The sequence below is a fragment of the Pantherophis guttatus genome, chromosome 3 (assembly GCF_059756535.1).
Source record: "Pantherophis guttatus breed Tessera chromosome 3, ASM5975653v1, whole genome shotgun sequence".
NCBI classification, from domain to species: domain Eukaryota; kingdom Metazoa; phylum Chordata; class Lepidosauria; order Squamata; family Colubridae; genus Pantherophis; species Pantherophis guttatus.
Window position 1 is genome coordinate 7,561,266 of NC_142065.1, and position 23,731 is coordinate 7,584,996.

Consider the following 23,731-nt stretch of genomic DNA (forward strand, 5'->3'; position numbering starts at 1 on the left):
ATGCACACGCGCCTCCTGCCAGCCAGCTGGTCAATCGGGTTTCTGCCGCGCATGCGCGGGGGGTGAGGGCGTGGGCCATGTGGGCATCCGCGGGGGTGGGGTGTGCACATTTGGGCACTCGGTCCGGAAAAGGTTGGCGATCACTGGTATAGGGTCTCCTGCCTGAGCAGGGGGTTGGACTAGAAGCCCTCCAAGGTCCCTTCCCACTCTGTTATTCTGTCATTCTGCCCTGTTGCTTAGGAAGAAGAGAACATAGAATCGTAGAGCAGGAAGCAGGGGTGAAATCCAGCAGGTTCTGACAGATTCTGGAGAACCAGTAGCAGAAATTTTGAGCAGTTTGGAGAACCGGTAGTGGAAATTTTGAGTAGATCAGAGAACGGGCAAATACGACCTCTGGCTGGCCCCAGAGTGGAGGGGGGATGGGGATTTTGCAGTATCTTTTCCCTGCCACACCTACCAAGCCACACCCACCAAGCCACGCCCACAGACCAGTATTTAAAAAAATGGATTTCATCACTGGCTGGAAGGGACCTCAGAGGTCTTCTAGTCCAACCTCCCTTCTCAAGGCATGAGACCTACCATTTCGGTCAAATGGGTGGGAAAAATATGTTTTCCTGTAAAATTTCCTAATTTCTTGATTTCCGCCTAGTTTTTCAATGGCTGCAGGCCGCACAAAATAGACTTAGGAATCAATGATTCTAAGGCAAGCTAAGGTAGGAATCTGTCGAGCTGATATTTCTTGATTTTTTTCTTCTAGAATTTTTAGAAGGAGTTTCAGTGGCTTTTTACTTGTTTGTTAGGTCAACCTTTTCTTTACTTTTGTGTGTGTGTGTCTTTCAACAGGAGATCATGACACTGATTTTCTGCAGACTGTCTGCTTCTTGATATCTGGGTGAAAACTCATTTATGAAAACTCATTTATTCCCAGAGATCTGCGAGTCACTGAAGTAAGGGATAATCAATGGGGGAAAAAGGGCATATATTAATGCATTGAATTACAGTAGCATACCTTCTAAATTGGGGAAATAGCTTTGCAAATGCTGCAAATTATTATATATTCATAGAAATCTGTCTCGCTATGCAGGCGGCTGTCGGATGCAAAGGTACTTTTTTAAAAAAATAATAAGTAAAACCACGATGTAAACAGAACAAACAGAAATCTACAATTTGCGAAGTGTCTTCGGTATTAATGGAGTTGTAAAACAGGTATTCTTCCAAGTTTTGACTGTAATTGAGCCTGGTATTACAGTTGTAAATCAGTGAGGTTGTTAATTGGTCACTTCAGGAATTTACTACCTGTCTCCCCCACCCCACAGTTGTTAAGCAAAGATAGAGGTCGTTAAGCAAATCTATTTTATGGAATTGGTGTATTTTTATGAAAATCAGAGGTAAACATCAGAAACTGGCAAAAAAAAAACCACCTTAGAAAATTGGGGTTATGTGACTTCTGGATTATAAATAACCATAAAGGTGAGCTGGTTATACCCAAAATATAATCATTTGATATATGTGCAGCCATGGAAAGTTCAGAATTAGGTTTTGAAGGTAACTTTGGGTGGGGTGGGGGGGTGTCTGTCATAATTACAAACAGTCACTAAGTGACTTGTCGTTAAGCAAGGACTACCGATAATAGAGTCCACATGAAGAAAAAAAAATTGAAAGGAATAGCAGCAAGTCTCCTCAATCAGCACTAGACAACTGATTTCACCATTTTGATTTCCCATAATTCCCTATTGTCATACTACACCTGGGGCATGCTAGGAAATTAGGGTGTCATATGTCTCTGAGGTAAATCAGCTTAGCAAGCATGTTGTGTACCACGTATGGCCTTCATCATCTTCTTCCTACATTGGGCTAGGATAGATTATTGTTGTCGTTGATTCAATAGCAGAATTTAGACAATGTGCTGAACTGCAACCAGGCCTATAGTGTAGATCAGTGGTCTCCAAACATGGCAACTTTAAGACTTGTGGACTTCAACTCCCAGAATTCTAGAATCCACAAGTCTTAAAACTGGCTGGGGAATTCTGGGAGTTGAAGCCCACAAGTCTTAAAACTGGCTGGGGAATTCTGGGAGTTGAAATCCACAAGTCTTAAAACTGGCTGAGGAATTCTGGGAGTTGAAATCCACAAGTCTTAAAACTGGCTGGGGAATTCTGGGAGTTGAAATCCACAAGTCTTAAAACTGGCTGGGGAATTCTGGGAGTTGAAATCCACAAGTCTTAAAACTGGCTGAGGAATTCTGGGAGTTGAAGCCCACAAGTCTTAAAACTGGCTGGGGAATTCTGGGAGTTGAAATCCACAAGTCTTAAAACTGGCTGAGGAATTCTGGGAGTTGAAATCCACAAGTCTTAAAACTGGCTGAGGAATTCTGGGAGTTGAAATCCACAAGTCTTAAAACTGGCTGGGGAATTCTGGGAGTTGAAATCCACAAGTCTTAAAACTGGCTGAGGAATTCTGGGAGTTGAAGTCCACAAGTCTTAAAACTGGCTGAGGAATTCTGGGAGTTGAAGTCCACAAGTCTTAAAACTGGCTGAGGAATTCTGGGAGTTGAAGTCCACAAGTCTTAAAACTGGCTGGGGAATTCTGGGAGTTGAAGTCCACAAGTCTTAAAACTGGCTGAGGAATTCTGGGAGTTGAAGTCCACAAGTCTTAAAACTGGCTGGGGAATTCTGGGAGTTGAAATCCACAAGTCTTAAAACTGGCTGAGGAATTCTGGGAGTTGAAATCCACAAGTCTTAAAACTGGCTGAGGAATTCTGGGAGTTGAAATCCACAAGTCTTAAAACTAGCTGGGGAATTCTGGGAGTTGAAATCCACAAGTCTTAAAACTGGCTGGGGAATTCTGGGAGTTGAAATCCACAAGTCTTAAAACTGGCTGAGGAATTCTGGGAGTTGAAGTCCACAAGTCTTAAAACTGGCTGGGGAATTCTGGGAGTTGAAGTCCACAAGTCTTAAAACTGGCTGAGGAATTCTGGGAGTTGAAGTCCACAAGTCTTAAAACTGGCTGGGGAATTCTGGGAGTTGAAATCCACAAGTCTTAAAACTGGCTGAGGAATTCTGGGAGTTGAAGCCCACAAGTCTTAAAACTGGCTGGGGAATTCCGGGAGTTGAAGTCCACAAGTCTTAAAACTGGCTGGGGAATTCCGGGATTTGAAGTCCACAAGTCGTAAAACTGGCTGGGGAATTCCGGGAGTTGAAGCCCACAAGTCTTAAAACTGGCTGGGGAATTCTGGGAGTTGAAGTCTACAGGTCTTAAAAACTGGCTGAGGAATTCTGGGATTTGAAGTCCACAAGTCGTAAAACTGGCTGGGGAATTCTGGGAGTTGAAGTCCACAGATCTTAAAACTGGCTGGGGAATTCTGGGAGTTGAAGCCCACAAGTCTTAAAACTGGCTGGGGAATTCTGGGAGTTGAAGTCTACAGGTCTTAAAAACTGGCTGAGGAATTCTGGGATTTGAAGTCCACAAGTCGTAAAACTGGCTGGGGAATTCTGGGAGTTGAAGTCCACAGGTCTTAAAACTGGCTGGGGAATTCCGGGAGTTGAAGCCCACAAGTCTTAAAACTGGCTGGGGAATTCTGGGAGTTGAAGTCTACAGGTCTTAAAAACTGGCTGGGGAATTCTGGGAATTGAAGTCCACCAGTCTTATATTTGCCAAATTTGGAGACTCCTGATGTAGATTATAGGCCAGTGTTCTTCAAAATTTTAAAATGGGCAGACTTCAAATCCCAGAATTCCCTCAGCAGCATGGAATTCTGGGAGTTGAAGCGCTGACATCTTAAGACTGCCAAGTTGAAATGTAGGATACGAAGTACAATAGGTGTCTGAGCAACATGGAACAACGAGCAGCAAATATTCCTCGTCTGCTGGCAAACGACAAAAGTTTGTTTTGCCGGGAACCTTCCCTGAGTCGCTTTTGGTTTGTTGTTGCTTTTACAAGTCATTTTGCTTAATGCCTTTTTTCTTTTTTTGTCTTTCCACCTAGAAAAGCCTCGAGGCTCAAATTGGCTGCAATTTGCAGTTTCTTCATCCCACTGGGCCATTATTGCTAACGAATGCAGCAAATCGGGTGTGAATCAGCCCATTATGGTTTCTACAACAAACTATGGTTAAATGAACCAAGGCATAATATGATCTGTGAACAAGGCCCATCAAACCTGGCTCTTTTCCGTTCCCTCTCCCCAGCAGCTAACCTGGGAAGAGGACTAGGGAGTTTTGAGGTTTCCGGCAGAGACCCTGCAGATACTTTCTTACTTACTTACTTTATTTGATTTATATACCTCCATTCCCACCCCACTCCAGGGGAAGGATACTGTAAAATCTCCATTCCCACCCCACTCCAGGGGAAGGATACTGCAAAATCCCCATTTCCTCCCAATCAGCTGGGACTCGGGAGGCAGAGAATAGATGGGGGCGGGGCCAGTCAGAAGTTTTACTACCGGTTCTCCGAACTACTCAAAATTTCCGCTACCGGTTCTCCAGAACTGGTCAGAACCTGCTGCAACCCACCTCTGGTTGTCTGTCAAGCACCCAAATTTGAACTTTGAGGATGGTGCGATGGTCGTAACTGCGAGGACCACTTCCAAATCACTTTTTTTCCAAGTCTTGCTTTAACTTGAAAACAAACGGTTGTTAAGTCAAAGGCTAACGTGAAATACATGCGATAAGGAAAAGGTATTTTATTTTAGGTTAGAGAATACATGTTTAAGATTAGATATAGAAACAGGGATGTCAAGCTAGGTCAAAAAAGTCAAGATGGTAGCAAACCCCCACCCCTCATTTTACATATGTCCTGTAATAAAGTGGGGGGGGCAGGACTTTGATGGTCACATGGTCACAACAATCATCTGGACTTCCCGCAGGTGCCCTTCCTTGAACAAAAAATCCAGCAAGTCGATGCGTTCGGAAATATGCAGACAAGCCGAAAGTTTACAAATGGTTTTTTTTAAGCTGACAAGGCAGTTTTCTTTCAAGGGTACCCACGGCCCCACGATGGTCCATGAATCAGCATTTTGTTGAAACTGAATATGTCTCTTTAGAATCCACCGTTTTGTTAGCTTATAAACAATTCAATATCTGGAGTTTTTCTTCTTGTTTTTTTTTTTTAATGGATCATTTTTATTTTATTACATAAAATACAAAGGAGATAAGAAAATAGGAAATTAAGGGCGGGAAAGGGAGTGGGGGAAAAGGGGGGAGTGAGAGATACAAGGGGAAAGAGAAAAAGAAAGAAAGGGGGGGCATAATATCTGGAGTTGCTAAGACAGCCCCTTCGATACAGGGAGCCCTCGACGTAACGACAGCTCGTTTAGTGACCGTTCCAAGTTACAATGGCATTGGACTAAGTGACTCAGGAGCATTTTTCACGCTTAGGACAGTAGTGGTTTTCACTTACCTTTGCTACTGGTTCGGAACTGTGAGTGTGTGCATGCGCACGCTAGCTTTGCTCGCGCACGGAGCTTCTGCACAGAGCGTCCGTGATGACGTCTGGGCAGGTGGGCGGAGTCTCCCGCCGCCACCGCCGCTACCAATTCGTCTGAACCGGAGCGAACCGGTAGAAACCCACCACTGATTTAGGACCATGGCAGCATTCGTGTGGTCACGTGATTAACATTTGGATGCTTAACAACCGACTCATATTTATGACGGTTGCAGCTTCATGTGATCCCCTTTTGTGATCGTCTGACAAGCAAGGTACAGGGTATATTAAAAAATTCCCTGGCTCCTTACTGATTGTATGCCTGGGGTCCGTGGTAATCTCTGAATTTGGTTGTTTTCCTGAAGACGTTTCATTGCCCATCTAGATAACATCATCAGTGCAAACCCCATTCCCTTCTAAAACAGATGATGTTTATTTATTTATTTATCGTATTTATATGCCGCCCTTCTCCCATAGGACCCGGGGCGGCTCACAAGATAAAACAACACGACAATAAAATGATATTAAAATGATCCAATTTAAAATCCCCAAGCAATTAAAACTCCTGGCAGATCAGGGAATTTGCTGAAAAAGCCATGTCTTCAGGTCGCCGCGGAAAGTGCGGAGGTCGGGGGCCGACCGGAGCCCAGTGGGTAACTCATTCCAGAGGGTCGGTGCAACCACAGAAAATGCCCTCATCCTGGGCGCCACCAGCCAACATTGTCTGGCCGATGGCACCCAGAGGAGGGCAATCCTCTGTGAGCGCACTGGGCGGTGGGAGGCTGGTAGGAGGTGGTCCTGCAAATACCCCGGGCCCATGCCATGAAGGGCTTTATAGGTAAGCACCAGCACCTTGAAGCGGATCCGAAGGACCACCGGCAACCAGTGCAGCTCGCGCAGGAGTGGTGTTACACGGGAGTAACGGGAAGCTCCCCTAACAACCCGCGCGGCCGCATTCTGGACCAGCTAGAGCCTCCAGGTGCACCCCAAGGGCAGCCCTATGTAGAGGGCATTGCAGTAATCCAACCGAGAGATAATGAGAGCATGAGTGACTGTACGGAGGGCATCCCTGTCTAGGAAAGGGTGCAACTGGCGGACCAGGTGAACCTGTGCAAAGGCCCCCCCTTGTCACGGCCGTCAAATGGTCCACCAAGGACAGCCGTGAGTCGAGGAGGACGCCAAGATTGCGAACCCTTTCAGAGGGAGTAAGTAACTCCCCTCCCATCCGAAGTGATGGGGACACTAGATCATGAGAAGCCGGCATCCACAGCCACTCAGTCTTGGACTGATGATACCTCACCCCGAAACTGCGAATAATCTTACCCAGTGGCTTCATGTAGATGTTAAAGAGCAGGGGGGAGAGAACCGACCCCTGCGGCACCCCACAAGTGAGGGGCCTCGGGGAGGATCTCTGACGCCCCACCCAAACAAACTGTGTACGGCCCGAGAGGAAGGAGGAGAACCACTGTAGAACAGTGCCTCCCACCCCCAACCCCCCCGAGTCATCACAGTAGGATACCATGGTCGATGGTATCGAAGGCTGCTGAGAGCTCAAGTAGTACCAGGATGTTACCTAGTTGGGTAATAAAATGTCTGCAAGAAAACAACCAACCTCAGAGAGCACCAAGGACCCCCACAATCCTCCTCCTCCTCCCTCTTTTCTAGTACTGGTGATGTTACCTAGTTGGGTAATAAAATGTCTGCAAGAAAACAACCAACCTCAGGATGTCAGCATTCTGATGCTGCCATAAAAAGGAGGAGACGAGGCTTGACTTTTCAGCTACTTATTTTCTCTGTAGATAATATCCCCTAGGAGATGGGATGGGAGGGGGCACATTCCTGTGGGTTGAGGTCAGAAGCTGGGGAGACTGACTTGGAAGATGGCCAATGAGAAGATGAGAATTGGGGAACGGAAAGGGAAAGGTTTGGGGGTCAGAGGCTTAGTATCGGCTACGACGAAGTCGGGGCCAGATCTGTCGTACTCAATAAATGGAATATTTCAGCAAAGATTAATTGTTTGGGAGGGCAATTTATTTGAGATGACATCGAAACCTGACACAGAGAGCACCAAGGACCCCCACAATCCTCCTCCTCCTCCCTCTTTTCTAGTACTGATGATGTTACCTAGTTGGGTAATAAAAAGTCTGTAAGAAAACAACCAAGCTCAGAGAGTACAAATGAACCCCACACTCCTCCTCCTCCTCTCCCTCCCCCTCTACTCCACCCTGCCTTCTAGCATGGATGATGTTATCTAGTTGGGTAGTCAAATGTCTGTAACTCAAAGAGGACCAAGGACCTCATTGTTCAACCCTGAGCTACAAATATCCCTTTCTGATGGCCTGCACTTTCTCTTCTCTTCCTTAGAAAATGAATTCCGAGGCAAACTGCTGAGTCAAAGGTGGACCCGTGGGGAGAAAATCAACAGTTGTGAGTCGGCCCCAAACCTCCACAAGAGACACATCAAGGTGAGAAAGCCCTTCCCCAAATCCCAAGTTGTGGAAACGAGGCCACGGTGCATTTCCTTGTCTTTGGGATGGTAGGCCCATGTTTGTTTGTTTTTTTATTAAAAAGTTTTATAAGAAATACAAACATTTTCTCCCCCCCCTCACCCTTTCCCCCTCCCCCCTTCCCCCCACCCCCCTCCCTAGACTTCCCAGAACAGGCACAGGGTATAGCATTCACAAACATAAAGCTAATATATGCTAACAAATTATTGCATTCATATTCTCCCTAAGTCTTTAACTCCTTATAACTCAAGAACTATAAACATAAACTACTTAAAAATATTTCATTCATAAGCTATATGAATCTTCTTGTTCGGATACTTTTTTTGCATATAGTCAATCCATCTTCTCCATTCTGATATGTATCTTTCATTTGAATGATCGTTAAGGTATGATGAAATTTTCGCCATTTCTGCCAAATGCACAACTTTTAGTGTCCATTCCTCAATGGTGGGTGGATCTTCCTTCTTCCAGTACTGTGCCACCAGTAACCTGGCAGCTGTTATTAAATTCAAAACCAACTTAGTCTCTATTACAGTACAATCCGTGACTATTCCCAACAAAAAAAAAACTGTGGTGTAAATTTAATTTTTTTCCTTAAAATTTTTTTGAATAATCCACCATATTTTTATCCAAAAAGCCTTAATTTTTTTACATGTCCACCATATATGAAAATACGTAGCATCTTCACACTCACATTGCCAACACTTGGGTTGTAAATTTGGATACATGCAGGTTAGGCCCATGTTTTGATGGGTTAACTTGAAGATCTCGTGCCCTTCAGCTAACTTCCACAGTTGATGGAGGGACTCCATAAGGCCTGTGGCTAAGAGAGACTTGTGGGGTCCTGGGGGGGGGGTCTCTGAGCGTGGCGATTTTCTTGTAGACGTTTCATGACCCAGCTAGGTAACATCATCAGGGCTAGAAGAGAGTAGGGTTTGTGCTCTGTTTATATACAAATGGCTTGCCCCGTCGGTGTTGGTGGGAGTGTTTTTGGTGGGTTCCTTGATTAGGCTATGGTTTATGGTTGGTTTGTCTGAGTTGGTAGTTCCTTGATTGTCCCACCAACACTGACAGGCCACTTGTATATAAACAGAGAGCAAAGCCCACTCTCTCCCAGCACTGATGATGTTACCTAGTTGGGCAATGAAATATCTGCAAGAAAACAACCAGCACCAAGCACCCCACAGTCGTACTCCTCCTCCTCCTCCTCCTCTTCAACCCCCCCCTCCCTGTTAGTACTGTTGATGTTACCAAGTTTGGCAATGAAATGTTTGAAAGAAGACAACCAAGTATCTGTCAGGTTTCGATGCTATCTCAAAATAAATGAATTTCCAAACTGCCGATCTTTAAGGAAATTTTCTCTTTATTCGGGCACAGCAATCTGATCCTGGCTCTTTCGCGGTCAGTACTGACCTTTGCCCCCCCCCAATCCCTCCCTTTCCGATCCCCAATTCTCTGCTTCTCATTGGCTATCTTCCAAGTCACTTCCCTGATCCCTTCTTTGTAAGATCACAGGAATGTCTCCCCCCTCTCCCATCTCCGAGGAGACAGAATCTTCAAAAGGATTTAGCAGGCAAAAGTTCAGGCTTCTCCTCTCTTTATTATATGTCAGTGCTGGGATGCTGACATCAAGTTCAGAGAGCACCAAGGATCCCCCCTCCCCCTCCTTTCCACATTCCCTTCTAGCACGGATGATATAACCTATTGGGGAAACGAAACGTTTGCAAGAAAACAACCAAGCTCAGAGAGCACCAAGGACCCCCACAGTCCAACCCTGAGCTTATAAATATTCTCTTCTAAGGTAAACTTTCTGTGCTTCTGCCTTCCAAATCTGTTGAGATTACAAGTCCCAGAATTACCTACTCTGCCCCTCCCGGCATGCCCGCCTCCCCCCAGTCTATGAGCCAGCTGTGTGCAGCAGCTGCCAAAAAAGCCAACCCAGTTCTAGGCTGCATCAACAGAGGGATAGAATCAAGATCACGTGAAGTGTTAATACCACTTTACAATGCCTTGGTAAGGCCACACTTGGAATATTGCATTCAGTTTTGGTTGCCATGATGTAAAAAAGACGTTGAGACTCTGGAAAGAGTGCAGAGGAGAGCAACGAAGATGATGAGGGGACTGGAGGCTAAAACATATGAAGAACGGTTGCATGAACTGGGTATGTCTAGTTTAATGAAAAGAAGGACTGAGGGGGGACATGATAGCAGTCTTCCAATATCTCAGGGGCTGCCCCAAAGAAGAGGGAGTCAAGCTATTCTCCAAAGCACCTGAGGGCAGGACAAGAAGCAATGGGTGGAAACTAATCAAGGAGAGAAGCAACCTAGAACAAAGGAGAAATTTCCTGACAGTTAGAACAATGAATCAGTGGAACAACTTGCCTCCAGAAGTTGTGAATGCTCCAACACTGGAAGCTATTAAGAAGAAGTTGGATAACCACTTGTCTGAAGTGGTGTAGGGTTTCCTGCCTAAGCAGGGGGTTGGACTAGAAGACCTCCAAGGTCCCTTCCAACTCTGTTATTTTATTCTATTCTAGACCAGCATACCGTGTTCCCTTTTTACCGTTGGCATCCATTCCGCTCATACTTTTAAAAGCGAATACTTTCAGTTCCCGCGAGAGGGAATGCCTAATGCTCTGCTGAACTCGGGATGGCTCGAACTGCAGGATTCAACTTTGCCAGTCCTTCCCCAAGCTTCCCCATTTTTAATTGATTCGTGCAACTTGAATTTTTACACAACTTCTCTTTGCAACGAGGGGGTGACCCGTTCAACATTTCCCCTGTTGGTGCTATTTTTATTTATTTTATTTTTATTTATTTTATCTATTCATCAAACACATATAAGATAACAGATATAAGTATAAACGTAATTTGAATACATGAAAAGAGTAAGAATAAAAAAGGAATATTAGGACAGGGACGGTAGGCACGCTGGTGCTCTTATGCACGCCCCTTACAGACCTCTTAGGAATGGGGTGAGGTCAACAGTAGACAGTTTAAGGTTAAAGTTTTGGGGGTTTGGGGAAAAAACCACAGAGTCAGGTAGTGCATTCCAGGCATTGACCCCTCTGTTACTGAAGTCGTATTTTCTGCAATCGAGTTTGGAGCGGTTTACCTTGAGTTTGCATCTATTGTGTGCTCGTGTATTGTTGTGGTTGTGTATTATTAACAAGCTCTTTCCTGGTTCAAAAGGAAAAAGTTTTCTCTTTTAGATGAAAGTGATTAAAATAGAAACGGAGGCAATGCGAGGTCCATGAGCCAAGAGAGAATTATCTCGCCTGTTTATAATCGGTCAGCCTGGAGGCTGCTATTGTTTTTAATGAGCTGCTTTTCCATACCTTTAATAGCCTCTTGAAGTATTATGAGCCAGCAATAATGGCTAATCAGTGCTTGTTTCCTTGCCATTAAAAAAAAAAAAAAGTTTTCCTCAGCACCAACCTCATTTTGAAGCCAAAATCACAAGGCGGCTTAGGCTGCCATTGTAAAGATTTGGTGTGAGGATTCCTCATGTTTTAGACAAAAGGAGACTTCTCCAGCAGTACGCTCAGCTCTTTTACGTTTTTTGGCACCACGTTTGCTGCGCTTTTACTTCATGGCTCTTTAAAAAATAAAGCGATTTAAAAAGGGGGTACATAAGTGTTACAGTGAACAAAGTCATCCTTTGGATGGTTGGATTTGGTTATATATATATATATATAATAAGGCCTCCAACTTTTTTCCGGGCAGTATATATTTGCCCGGAAAAAAGTTGGAGGCCTGCCTGCCTGCCTCCCCTCCTTCCTTCCTTCCTATTTTTCTTTCCTCTCCTCTCCTCTTCCCTTCCCTCACATCTCTTCTCCTTCCTTCCTTCCTTCCTTCCTTCCTTCCTTCCTTCCTTCCTTCCTTCCCTCCCTCCCCCTTTCCTCCTTCCTTCCTTCCCCCTCCCCTCTTTTTCCCCTCCCCTTTCCCTTTCTCCTGCCTTCCTTCCTATTCTTCTTTCCTCTCCTCTCCTCTCCTCTTTCCTTCCCTCATATCTCTTCTCCTTCCTTCCTTCCCTCCCCCTTCCTTCCCCCTCCTTTCCCCTCCCCTCTTCTCCTTTCTCCTTCCTTCCTTCCTATTCTCCTCTCCTCTTCCCTTCCCTCACATCTCTTCTCCTTCCTTCCTTCCTTCCTTCCTTCCTTCCTTCCCTCCCTCCCTCCCTCCCTCCCTCCCTCCCCCTTTCCTCCTTCCTTCCTTCCCCCTCCCCTCTTTTTCCCCTCCCCTTTCCCTTTCTCCTGCCTTCCTTCCTATTCTTCTTTCCTCTCCTCTCCTCTCCTCTTTCCTTCCCTCATATCTCTTCTCCTTCCTTCCTTCCCTCCCCCTTCCTTCCCCCTCCTTTCCCCTCCCCTCTTCTCCTTTCTCCTTCCTTCCTTCCTATTCTCCTCTCCTCTTCCCTTCCCTCACATCTCTTCTCCTTCCTTCCTTCCTTCCCTTCCCCTTCCTTCCTCCCCCCTCCTTTCCCCTCCCCTCTTCTCCTTTCTCCCTCCTTCCTTCCTATTCTCCTCTCCTCTTTCCTTCCCTCACATCTCTTCTCCTTCCTTCCTTCCCTTCCACTTCCTTCCTTCCCCCTCCTTTCCCCTCCCCACTTCTCCTTTCTCCTTCCTTCCTTCCTATTCTCCTCTCCTCTCCTCTTCCCTTCCCTCCCATCTCTTCTCCCTCCTTCCTTCCTTCCTTCCTTCCCCCTCCCCTCCCCTCTCCTTTCACCTCCCTTCTTCCTTCCTTTCCTTCTCTTTCTCTTTACATCCCTATCTGCCTTTTTCTTAGCTCTCTCTTGTATTTCTTTTTGCATTTCTAATATAAAATATATTTATAATAAATTTTACTAAAATTCTTGGGAAAATAACACAAAAGTCTGCAGCAGCAATTTCAGAATGTGTTACAGAAGCCAATTTTATGGTCAGTTTACAAGGGTCCCTGTGTTATTATTTAAAAAAAAAAACTTCCGGGTAAGGAGAGCTGGTTGGATCAGAATAAATAACAAAAATAGAAAGTATTTCTATTTCCAGGAACGAGGCTGCTTGCCATTTAATAAATAAGAAAGCATTTCACCTGTTTTCCAAGAAAATTTTATTTGGAGCAAAGAGAGATTCTGCCTGAAACCTGATTTAATTTCCAGTTTAAGCATTCCTGCTTGGAAAGCCATTACTTAGCGACCCGAGGAAGTGACTTTTCGCTTCCAATTCCTTTCCTATTAAAAAAAATAAATAAACGAGAACAAAAAGGCCACTGCATACCAGCAAAGCCACAAACTCTGGATTGCAAACAAACAAACAAACAAACCCTAAATTAAAACTATCCCTTTTTAAGAGAGAGGCACGTGGGAAGAAGTTGCTAAAAGACCAGGTGAAAAAAAATTTGAGGGGCTCTTTGCAGGCGCTCGGTGAATGAGCCTTCATTCTTGCAAACCCTCAATGGAACTCTTTTTAACGGGAAGGAAGAAGTTTGCCAAAAGAAAAGTGGAGGTTTGTTGTTTGCAGACAGGAAGGCCTTAAAAAAGAGAGAGAGAGAGAGAGATCCAGCTGCAACTTTCTGAAAAGGAAGGGAAAGAAACAGCGGAACTGTCAAAAGTTCAGGCTAAATTCTCTTGCCAGGCGAGAATTGGGGGCTTTTGTGCAGAGATCGGTCCACCCTTAACGGGGTCGACGCAAACACGGTGGCCTGTGTCCCCCCCATGAACAAGGCATTGACTTGTAATGGGTGAAACAAAGTTAGTGGGAGACAGCTGGACCAGTTGGCATCCCAGGTCCTTCTGCCAGAGGCTCAGCCAACTGAAAAGGAATTTTTTCTCCTGGCTTTAAGTCCTGAAAGAGCCATCCTGTTCTTGCAAGGATTCTCAGAGGATGTTTTATTTATTCTTTTATTTATTATTAAACCTATCATTAAGGCCAGTGCAATCCTAAATGGCATTAACAGAGGGATTGAATCAAGATCACGTGAGGTATTAGTACCGCTCTATAAAGCCTTAGTAAGGCCACACCTAGAATACGGCATCCAGTTTTTGGTCACCACACTATAAAAAAATGATGTTGAGACTCTGGAAAGAGTGCAGAAAAGAAGAGCAACAAAGATGATGAGGCTAAAACATATGAAGAACGGTTGCAGGAATTGGGTATGCGGCACAGTGGCTAAGACGCTGAGCTTGTCGATCGAAAGGTCAGCAGTTCAGTGGTTCGAATCCCTAGTGCCGCGTAACAGGGTGAGCTCCCGTTACTTGTCCCAGCTTCTGCCAACCTAGCAGTTTGAAAGCATGTAAAAAAATGCAAGTAGAACAATAGGGACCACCTTTGGTGGGAAGGTAACAGTGTTCTGTGCAGAGGTGGGTTTCAGCCGGTTCTGACCAGTTCTGGAGAACTGGTAACAGAAATTTTGAGTAGTTTGGAGAACCGGTAGTGGAAATTTTGAGTAGTTTGGAGAACCGCTAAATACCACCTCTGCCCCCATCTATTCTCTGCCTCCCAAGTCCCAGCTGATCGGGAGGAAATGGGGATTTTGCAGTAACTTTCCCCTGAATTGGGGTGGGAATGGAGATTTTACAGTATCCTTCCCCTGCCACGTCTACCAAGCCATGCCATGCCCACCAAGCCACACCCACAGAACCGGTAGTAAAAAAATTTGAAACCCACCACTGGTTCCATGTTCCTTTGGCGTTTAGTCATGCCAGCCACATGACCACGGAGACATCTTCGGACAGCGCTGGCTCTTCGGCTTTGAAACAAAGATGAGCACCTCCCCCTAGAGTCGGGAACGAATAGCACATATGTGCGAGGGGAACCTTTACCTTTATCTTTAGTCTAGTGAAAAGAAGGACTAGGGGAGACATGACAGCAAAGGGGCTGTCACAAAGAAGAATCAACTTGTTTCCCAAAGTACCGAAAAAAGAAGATGAGAAGCAATGGATGGAAACTAACCAAGGAGAGATGCAACCTAGAACAAAGGAGAAACTTCGTAACAGTGAGAACTGGGGAGGAACAGGCTCCGACTCAACCACTCCAAGACTGAGTGGCTGTGGCTGCCGGCGTCCCGATATAGTCAGCTGGTGCCATCGCTGACTATTGGGGGCGAGACATTGGCCCCCACGGAGAGGGCGCGTAACTTGGGTGTCCTCCTGGATGCACGGCTGTCTTTAGAAGAGCATATGACGGCCGTGGCCACTGGGGGCCTTTTATCAGGTTCGCCTGATACGCCAGTTGCGCCCCTTTCTGGATCGGAACTCCTTATGCACGGTCACTCATGCCCTCGTCACTTCCTGCCTGGACTACTGCAACACTCTCTACATGGGGCTCCCCTTGAGGAGCACTCGGAGGTTCCAGCTGGTGCAGAATGCGGTCGCACAGGTACTTATGGGGGCGACATGGCGCTCCCACGTGACACCTCTCCTGCATGAGCTGCATTGGCTTCCAGTGGTCTTCCGGGTGCGCTTCAAGGTATTGGTTCTCATCTTCAAAGCGCTCCATGGCTTAGGGCCCGGTTATTTACGAGACCACCTTCTGCCACCGATAACCTCCCACCGGCCAATACGCTCCCACAGAGAGGGCCTCCTCAGGGTGCCGTCGGTCAGACAATGTCGGCTGGCGACCCCCCGGGGAAGAGCCTTCTCTGTGGGGGCACCCGCCCTCTGGAATGAGCTACCCCCAGGAATACGACTGATCCCCGACCTCCGTACCTTCTGCCGGGCCCTGAAGACTTTTTTATTTCAGCAAGCCGGGCTGGGTTAAAAATCTTTTAATTGGGGAATGTTATGGGTAAGGGGTTTTAAATTGGGGAAGCCAAAGATAAATTTAATTTCGTTTTAAAGTATTTTAATATTTCTATTGTGTGTTTTTAATTTTGGCTGTTCACCGCCCCGAGTCCTTTGGGAGAGGGGGCGATATAAAAATTAAATAATTAAATAAATAAATAAATAAATAAATAAATAAATAAATAAATAAATAAATAAATAAATAAATAAATAAATAAACAAACAAACAAATAAACAAACAAACAAACTATTAACCAGTGGAACAGCTTGCCTCCAGAAGTCGTGGGTGCTCCATCACTGGATGTTTTTAAGAAAAGACTGGGCAACTATTTATCTGAAATAGTATATAGGGTGTCCTGCTCTATTATTCTATGATTCATTCATGTACCGCTCTGGATTCCTGGATTAAGTCATTTGCTAACAGTAGAGTTGATAGTAGACTAACTCCCATCAGCTGGGTTTCGAGTGTTTGAGGTCAGTCAAGTTGCAGAGTGACACACCAACAAGTTCACAAAAAGACCTTTTGGCTGTTTTGCCAACACTCGTGCCCAGATCAGTTACCAACTGAGCAACTGCACTGAGGCATCATATGGTTTACTTATTTAGCTTTGATGTTGGTTAGAGGCAGACGTGTGTGAGGGGCCTCGGTGTAGGATGCACACCCAACGCGTCCAGTGACGAAGTTTACTGCTCAATATATTGTATGACTCAGGGAAATGAGTTAATTTGGTAGTCAGGCTTTTAACAGATTAACAGAGTTAAATAAACCGTTCAGTTTATTTATTTGTTTGTTTGTTTGTTTTAAATCAGAGGTGGGTTTCAGCAGGTTCTGACCAGTTCTGGAGAACCGTTAGCGGAAATTTTGAGTAGTTCGGAGAACCAGTAGTAAAAATTCTGATTTATTTATTTATTTATTTATTTATTTATTTATTTATTTATTTATTTATTTATTTATTTATTTATTTATTTATTTATTTATTTATTTATTTATTTATTTATTTATTTATTTATTTATTTATTGGTTCGATTTATATGCCGCCCTTCTCCGGAGACTGAGGGCGGCTTACAATGTGTTAAGCAATAGCCTTCATACTTTTTTGTATATACCTGCTTAGTAGGGCTTTCAGCCCCCCCCCTAAGCGGTGTTCTTTTTTATACAAAGTCAGCTTATTGCCCCCACAATCCGGGTCCTCATTTTACCTACCTCGAAAGGATGGAAGGCTGAGTCAAACCTTGAGCCTGGTGAGATTTGAACTCGCAGTAATTGCAGGCAGCTGGTGATACTTAACAGCACTTTAGTCTGCTGCTCCACCAAGGCTCATTGGCCCCGCCCCCATCTATTCTCTGCCTCCCAAGTCCCAACTGATTGGGAGGAAATGGGGATTTTGCATTATCCTTCCCCTGGAGTGGGGTGGGAATGGAGATTTTACAGTATCCTTCCCCTGGAGTGGGGAGGGAATGGAGATTTTATAGTATCCTTCCCCAGGAGTGGGGAGGGAATGGAGATTTTACAGTATCCTTCCCCTGCCACGCCCACCACACCACGCCCACCAAGCCACACCCACAGAACCGGTAGTAAAAAATTTTGAAACCCACCACTGTTTTAAACATCATTTGCTGCCCATCTCGTTTCAACCCTGAGCTACAAATATTCTCTTTTATTGAAGCAATTTTAGAAATCCATAGTAATCTAGTCTGGTTCAGATTCCCTGCAGATGGCAGGAGGCTAGCCTTGAGTAACTGACCCCCCCACACACACACACAACCAGGTCATGGTTATCCCAAAGGTGCTTTTTTCAAGAGGAAACTGGAGTTTGGGGTTTTTCTTTGAAGACATTTCGCTTCTCACCCAAGAAGCTTCTTTAGTCCACTTGCATTTAAAAGACAAAGGCCACTCTTTTGAAGACAGCAAAGTGCACATTCTGGACAGAGAGGGTCGCTGGTTTGAAAGAGGGGTCAAAGAGGCCATCTGTGTCCAAATTGAACAGCCCTCCCTCAACAGAGGGAGAGGGATACAACATCGTCTATCTCCTGTCTACACCACGGTCCTTTCAGCTCCACACCCATTTGCACAACTCAGGTGACCCTGAGGACACAGACAAACATCCAAGTGGCCTCAACGACTCTCTAAAAAGGATGCAAATGACCAGCTGTCTGCAAGGAGTATCAATCCTTCCGTTCCCCACCATCCAGTCAGAGCTGAAGAAGCTTCTTGGATGAGAAGAGAAACATCTCTTCTCATCCAAGAAAAAGCAAGAAAGTCCAGTCGCCTCCAGAAAAAGCACCTTTGGGACAACCATGACCTGGATGACTGAGAATCTCTACAGACCTTTAACTATACAATTTGGGATGGACACCCTTTGAATCAGGGGTGGGTTCTAACATTTTTTTACTACCGGTTCTGTGGGCGTGGCTTATTTTGTGGGTGTGGCTTGATGGTCATGTGACAATTCTTTAGTATTTAGCAGAGGTACTGGTCTACCAGGCTTTTAATTGCTTGGAGAGCTGTACCAGTCTACCCATTTGTTTTTGCAGGCACCGGTCTACTCATTTGTTTTTGGAGGCACCGGTCTATTCATTTGTTTTTGGAGGCACCGGTCTATTCATTTGTTTTTGGAGGCACCGGTCTACTCATTTGTTTTTGAAGGCATCAGTCTACTCATTTGTTTTTGGAGGCACTGGTCTACCCATTTGTTTTTGGAGGCATTGGTCTACTCATTTGTTTTTAGAGGCACCGGTCTACTCATTTGTTTTTGAAGGCATCAGTCTACTCATTTGTTTTTGGAGGCATTGGTCTACTCATTTGTTTTTGGAGGCATTGGTCTACTCATTTGTTTTTGGAGGCATTGGTCTACTCATTTGTTTTTGGAGGCATTGGTCTACTCATTTGTTTTTGGAGGCACTGGTCTACCCATTTGTTTTTGGAGGCATTGGTCTACTCATTTGTTTTTAGAGGCACCGGTCTACTCATTTGTTTTTGAAGGCATCAGTCTACTCATTTGTTTTTGGAGGCATTGGTCTACTCATTTGTTTTTGGAGGCATTGGTCTACTCATTTGTTTTTGGAGGCATTGGTCTACTCATTTGTTTTTGGAGGCATTGGTCTACTCATTTGTTTTTGGAGGCACCGGTCTACCCATTTGTTTTTGGAGGCATTGGTCTACTCATTTGTTTTTAGAGGCACCGGTCTACTCATTTGTTTTTGAAGGCATCAGTCTACTCATTTGTTTTTGGAGGCATTGGTCTACTCATTTGTTTTTGGAGGCACTGGTCTACCCATTTGTTTTTGGAGGCATTGGTCTACTCATTTGTTTTTGGAGGCACCGGTCTACCCATTTGTTTTTGGAGGCACTGGTCTACCCATTTGTTTTTGGAGGCATTGGTCTACTCATTTGTTTTTGGAGGCACCGGTCTACCCATTTGTTTTTGGAGGCATTGGTCTACTCATTTGTTTTTAGAGGCACCGGTCTACTCATTTGTTTTTGAAGGCATCAGTCTACTCATTTGTTTTTGGAGGCACTGGTCTACCACCACACTGCTTTTTAACACTGATCAGCTGTAGGGCGGCCCTTTGAAGCCAAGAATTTAAACAGTTTTTTTCCTTCTAGCCGATCAGCTGGGACTCAGGAGGCAGCAATAGATTGGGGGTGGGGCCAAATAAAAGATATGAATAACGCCCGGGGGGGAGGGCCCAACTCCCGAACAAAGAGAACCGTTCGGTGACGTCATATCGTCACCGCTACTGGCTCGGCGGAACCGGGAGGAACTCACCACTGCTTTGAATGGTGTGGGAGTAGGGATGGATTTCCAGAGAAAAAAATTGCAGACTACAGGAACCAGGGTCTACTCAGGTGACCCTGAGGACAGAGATAAAGCTCCAAGTGGCCTCAAAGACCCTCTAAAAGGCTGCAAATGACCAGCTGTCTGCAAGGAATATAAACCTTTCCATTCCCCACCATCCTGTCAGAGCTGAAGAAGCTTCTTGGATGAGAAGTGCCTCGCGCAGTATCATTCTCTCCATAGATACCTGAACAAGATATATGGCAGCCACTGACCACAATCAAATCCCACCAACATCCAAAAACAACTAGAAACTCACACAATGCCACAATCACCATCTCCATAGGATCCCTTCTCCCCTCTCTGTCCCTGGCCAGTTTTTCCAACTCCTTCCTTCCCATCAAGGCGAGCACTTTGGATGGTTTCGCAGTTAAATGTTTTATTTGCACCGTTTGTTTATGCAAATGAAAACTGACAACGAAGCCTTGTTAGGCTGTTTATTACGCAGCAGTAAATTTTAATTTGAGGCCTTGAGAGGACTGGAGAGTGGTTTCTAATGGATGCGCTCCCAAGATTTGAAGCAGGGACGCAACCGTTGTTGTCCCATTGGGGGGTGACTTTGGCAAAGAAACTGGGAGGATCAAATGAGGTGGGGTGAGTTAAGTAAGCCAACTGCTAGTTAATTCAGCTGTGAACAAAACTCACCAAGGGAGGAATGTCAGGAGAATTTAAATCAAGCAGCTGGAAGGGCCCTAAAGAGAAGAGGAGAGGGGGGAAAAAAATACAACAGAGAGGAAAAAAGGCAGAAGAGATGTATGAAACCACAGCTGGGAGCCACAGGAACAAATGTGCGAGCTACAGAGCCATGTGCGGGGAGCGTGCCTTGACACGGAACACATTCTGTGTGGGCTGTTGTTTTGGTGGCTTATAAAATGCAGTTCCAAAATAGTGGGAAGGGAAGGGAAGGGAAGGGAAGGGAAGGAAAGGAAGGAAGGAAGGAAGGGGAGAAGGGAGGGGGAAGGAAGGAAGGAAGGAAGGAAGGAAGGAAGGAAGGAAGGAAGGAAGGAAGGAAGGGGAGAGGGGAAAGGAGAAGGGAGAAGGGAGGGGGAAGGAAGAAGGAAGGAAGGAAGGAAGGAAGGAAGGAAGGAAGGAAGGAAGGAAGGAAGGAAGGGGAGAGGGGAAAGGAGAAGGGAGAAGGGAGAAGGGAGAAGGGAGAAGGGAGGGGGAAGGAAGGAAGGGGAGAGGGGAAAGGAGAACGGAGAAAGGAAAAGGGAGGGGGAAGATAAGAAGGAAGGAAGGAAGGGGAGAGGGGAAAGGAGAAGGGAGAAGGGAGAAGGGAGGGGGGAAGGAAGAAGGAAGGAAGGAAGGAAGGAAGGGGAGAGGGGAAAGGAGAAGGAAGGAAGGAAGGAAGGAAGGAAGGAAGGAAGGAAGGAAGGAAGGAAGGAAGGAAGGAAGGAAGGAAGGAAGGAAGGAAGGATCAGTGAAAAAAGAAAGTCCAGTAGTATCTTTAGATTGCTAACTTCTCTAGATGAATATTAACATTTATCTTCCTTCCTTCCTTCCTTCCTTCTTTCCTTCCTTCCTTCCTTCCTTCCTTTTCTTGCTTATTTTCTTCTTCACTCTCTCCTTCCTTCTTTCTTCCCTTCCTTCCTTACTCCTCTCTTCCTTACTTTTCTTGTTTGCTTATTTTCTTTTTCGCTCTCTCTCCTTCCTCCTTCCCTCCTGTTTTCCTCCTTCCCTTTCCCTTTCCCTTTCCCTTTCCCTTTCCTTTCTCCTTTTCCTTTTCCTTTTCCTTTATCTGCCTGATCAAATTGCCAAAGCATGCATGAAAGGCAGCCGAATGTTTGCCAATTTCCATGGAAAAACTGACAAAACAAAGGAAAACGGTGCTAGATTTCATTTCAAAGGGGGCGGGGGGGGAGGGAAGAGGGGAAGGAGTCCCACGCCCAGCCACCCGGCAATCAAAAATATTAATTCTATTGTGAGGCGTGCATCGGAAGGCATTAACTCTGGCGAACGCCAGGAATGGCATATTTGAAAGGCTCGTAAACGTAATGAAGTCCCTTTGACACCTGCTCCTCTCCACACTTTAAATGGAAGCCATTGGTCCAGAGGGAATCGAGGCTTTAAAAATAGAAATTATAGTAATTGTCTTCTTGCGTTATTGGAGAGGTTGTAATAAACGTGAAGGCTCGGAAAGGGTGGTTTTGGCCGGGCCGGGCCTGACAGGATGCATAAATTACGGATGTGTTTTTATTTCCTTCGGCTTTCCCCCCCCATCAGCAAATTCACAAAAGGGTGCATCGTGGTGGATTCGTGCAAGATTACCATACGAGAGAGAGAGAGAGAGAGAGAGCGAGAGAGGATAATATGCATGGAAATTTCATCCCAGCCACTCGATTGGCGGAGCTGGCCTCAAGGCACTTTGTCACCCTTTAGCATTTTAAATCAAACAATGGAGGGTGATGTATGGCATCTATCAAGCTCTGTGGGTGATGTGCTCCGCAGGAAAATGTTGCCTGTCACCCTGGCTGCAGGGAGGGAAAAGACATTTTGCAAACACCCAGAACACCGATCGCCCCTCAGTAGAAAAATAATAAACCATGGTTCTCCACATGGGGCTCCCCTTGAGGAGCACCCGGAGGCTCCAACTGGTGCAGAGTGCGGCCGCGCAGGTACTTATGGGGGCGACATGGCGCTCCCATGTGATGCCTCTCCTGCGCGAGCTGCATTGGCTTCCAGTGGTCTTCCAGGTGCGCTTCAAGGTGTTGGTTACCACCTTTAAAGCGCTCCATGGCATAGGACCTGGGTATTTGCGGGACCGCCTTCTGCGGCCGATAGCCTCCCACCGGCCAGTACGCTCCCACAGAGAGGGACTCCTCAGGGTGCCGTCAGCCAGGCAATGTTGGCTGGCGACCCCCAGGGGGAGGGCCTTCTCTGTGGCAGCTCCTGCCCTCTGGAACGATTTGCCCCCAGAGATACGAAGGATATCGGATCTCCGGGCCTTTCGCTGTGCCCTAAAAACTTTTCTTTTCCATCAAGCAGGGCTGGCGTGAAAACCCTCCCCCCCTTTTTTAGTCTTTTTTAGGTTTTTAAATGGGTCTTAGTTTTGAATGTTTTAAATTTTGGGCCAAAATCATGTAATTCTTTTAAAAAATTTAAATTTTGTATTGGTATGTGTTTTAGTTCTGGCTGTGCACTGCCCTGAGGCTAGAAAGTGGGAGACCCTGAGTTCTAGTTCCACTTTAGGTATGAAAGCTAGCTGGGTGACTTTGGGCCAATCCCTAGAAGACTGTGAGTTCTAGTCCCACCTTAGGTATCAAAGCTAGCTGGGTGACTTTGGGCCAGTCACTAGGAGACTGTGAGTTCTAGTCTCACTTTAGGTATGGAAGCTAGCTGGGTGACTGGGCCAATCACTAGAAGACTGTGAGTTCTAGTCTCGCCTTAGGCATGAAAGCTAGCTGGGTGACTTTGAGCCAATTATCAGGAGACTGTGAGTTCTAGTCCCGCTTTAGGCATGGAAGCTAGCTGGGTAACTGGGCCAATCACTAGGAGTGTGAGTTCTAGTCCCACTTTAGGTATGAAAGCTAGCTGGGTGACTTTCAGCCAATCCCTAGAAGACTGTGAATTCTAGTCCTGCTTTAGGCTATCTGGGTGACGGCCAATCACTAGGAGTGTGAGTTCTAGTCCCACTTTAGTGTGAGTTCTAGACCCACCTTAGCTGGGTGACTTTGGGCCAATCCCTAGAAGACTGTGAGTTCTAGTCCCGCTTTAGTGTGAGTTCTAGACCCACCTTAGCTGGGTGACTTTGGGCCAATCCCTAGAAGACTGTGAGTTCTAGTCCCGCTTTAGGCATGGAAGCTAGCTGGGTGACTGGGCCAATCACTAGGAGTGTGAGTTCTAGTCCCTCCTTAGGTATGCAAGCCAGCTTGACAACTTTGGGCCAGTCCTTCCCTCTTGGCCCAACACACCTCACAGGGTTGTTGTGAGGAAAACAAGAAAATTGCTGGATATGTTCACTACCTTCAATTATTTTTTTAAAAAATAATAAAGGCAGGACATATTTCAATAAATAATAATAAGAGGAGATCGTTGTATTTCAAATGGGATCTGTTCAGGGCAATGATTGCGAGGTTGGGACTCTGTTTGAATTAATCCCTCTCAAAGCATTTGCCTGTTTAGCAGCTGCATAGCACTGCTAGCTCATACTTAACTGGCGATCAACCAGTGTTTATAATACATATGGTTATTCTATGGAAGAGCATCTCCCTC

General features: G+C 45.7%; 1 protein-coding gene across 5 annotated transcripts in view; it reads left to right on the forward strand.

The window, feature by feature from the left end:
* MYT1 (myelin transcription factor 1) overlaps nt 1-23,731 on the forward strand; it is a 194,155-nt gene that overhangs the window by 57,178 nt on the left and 113,246 nt on the right. For all 5 annotated transcript variants that reach the window (XM_060684370.2, XM_060684372.2, XM_060684374.2 and 2 more), the window contains exon 2: nt 7,783-7,883. The gene's annotated coding sequence lies outside the window, so the exon portion shown is untranslated. The remainder of the gene's footprint in view (nt 1-7,782; nt 7,884-23,731) is intronic.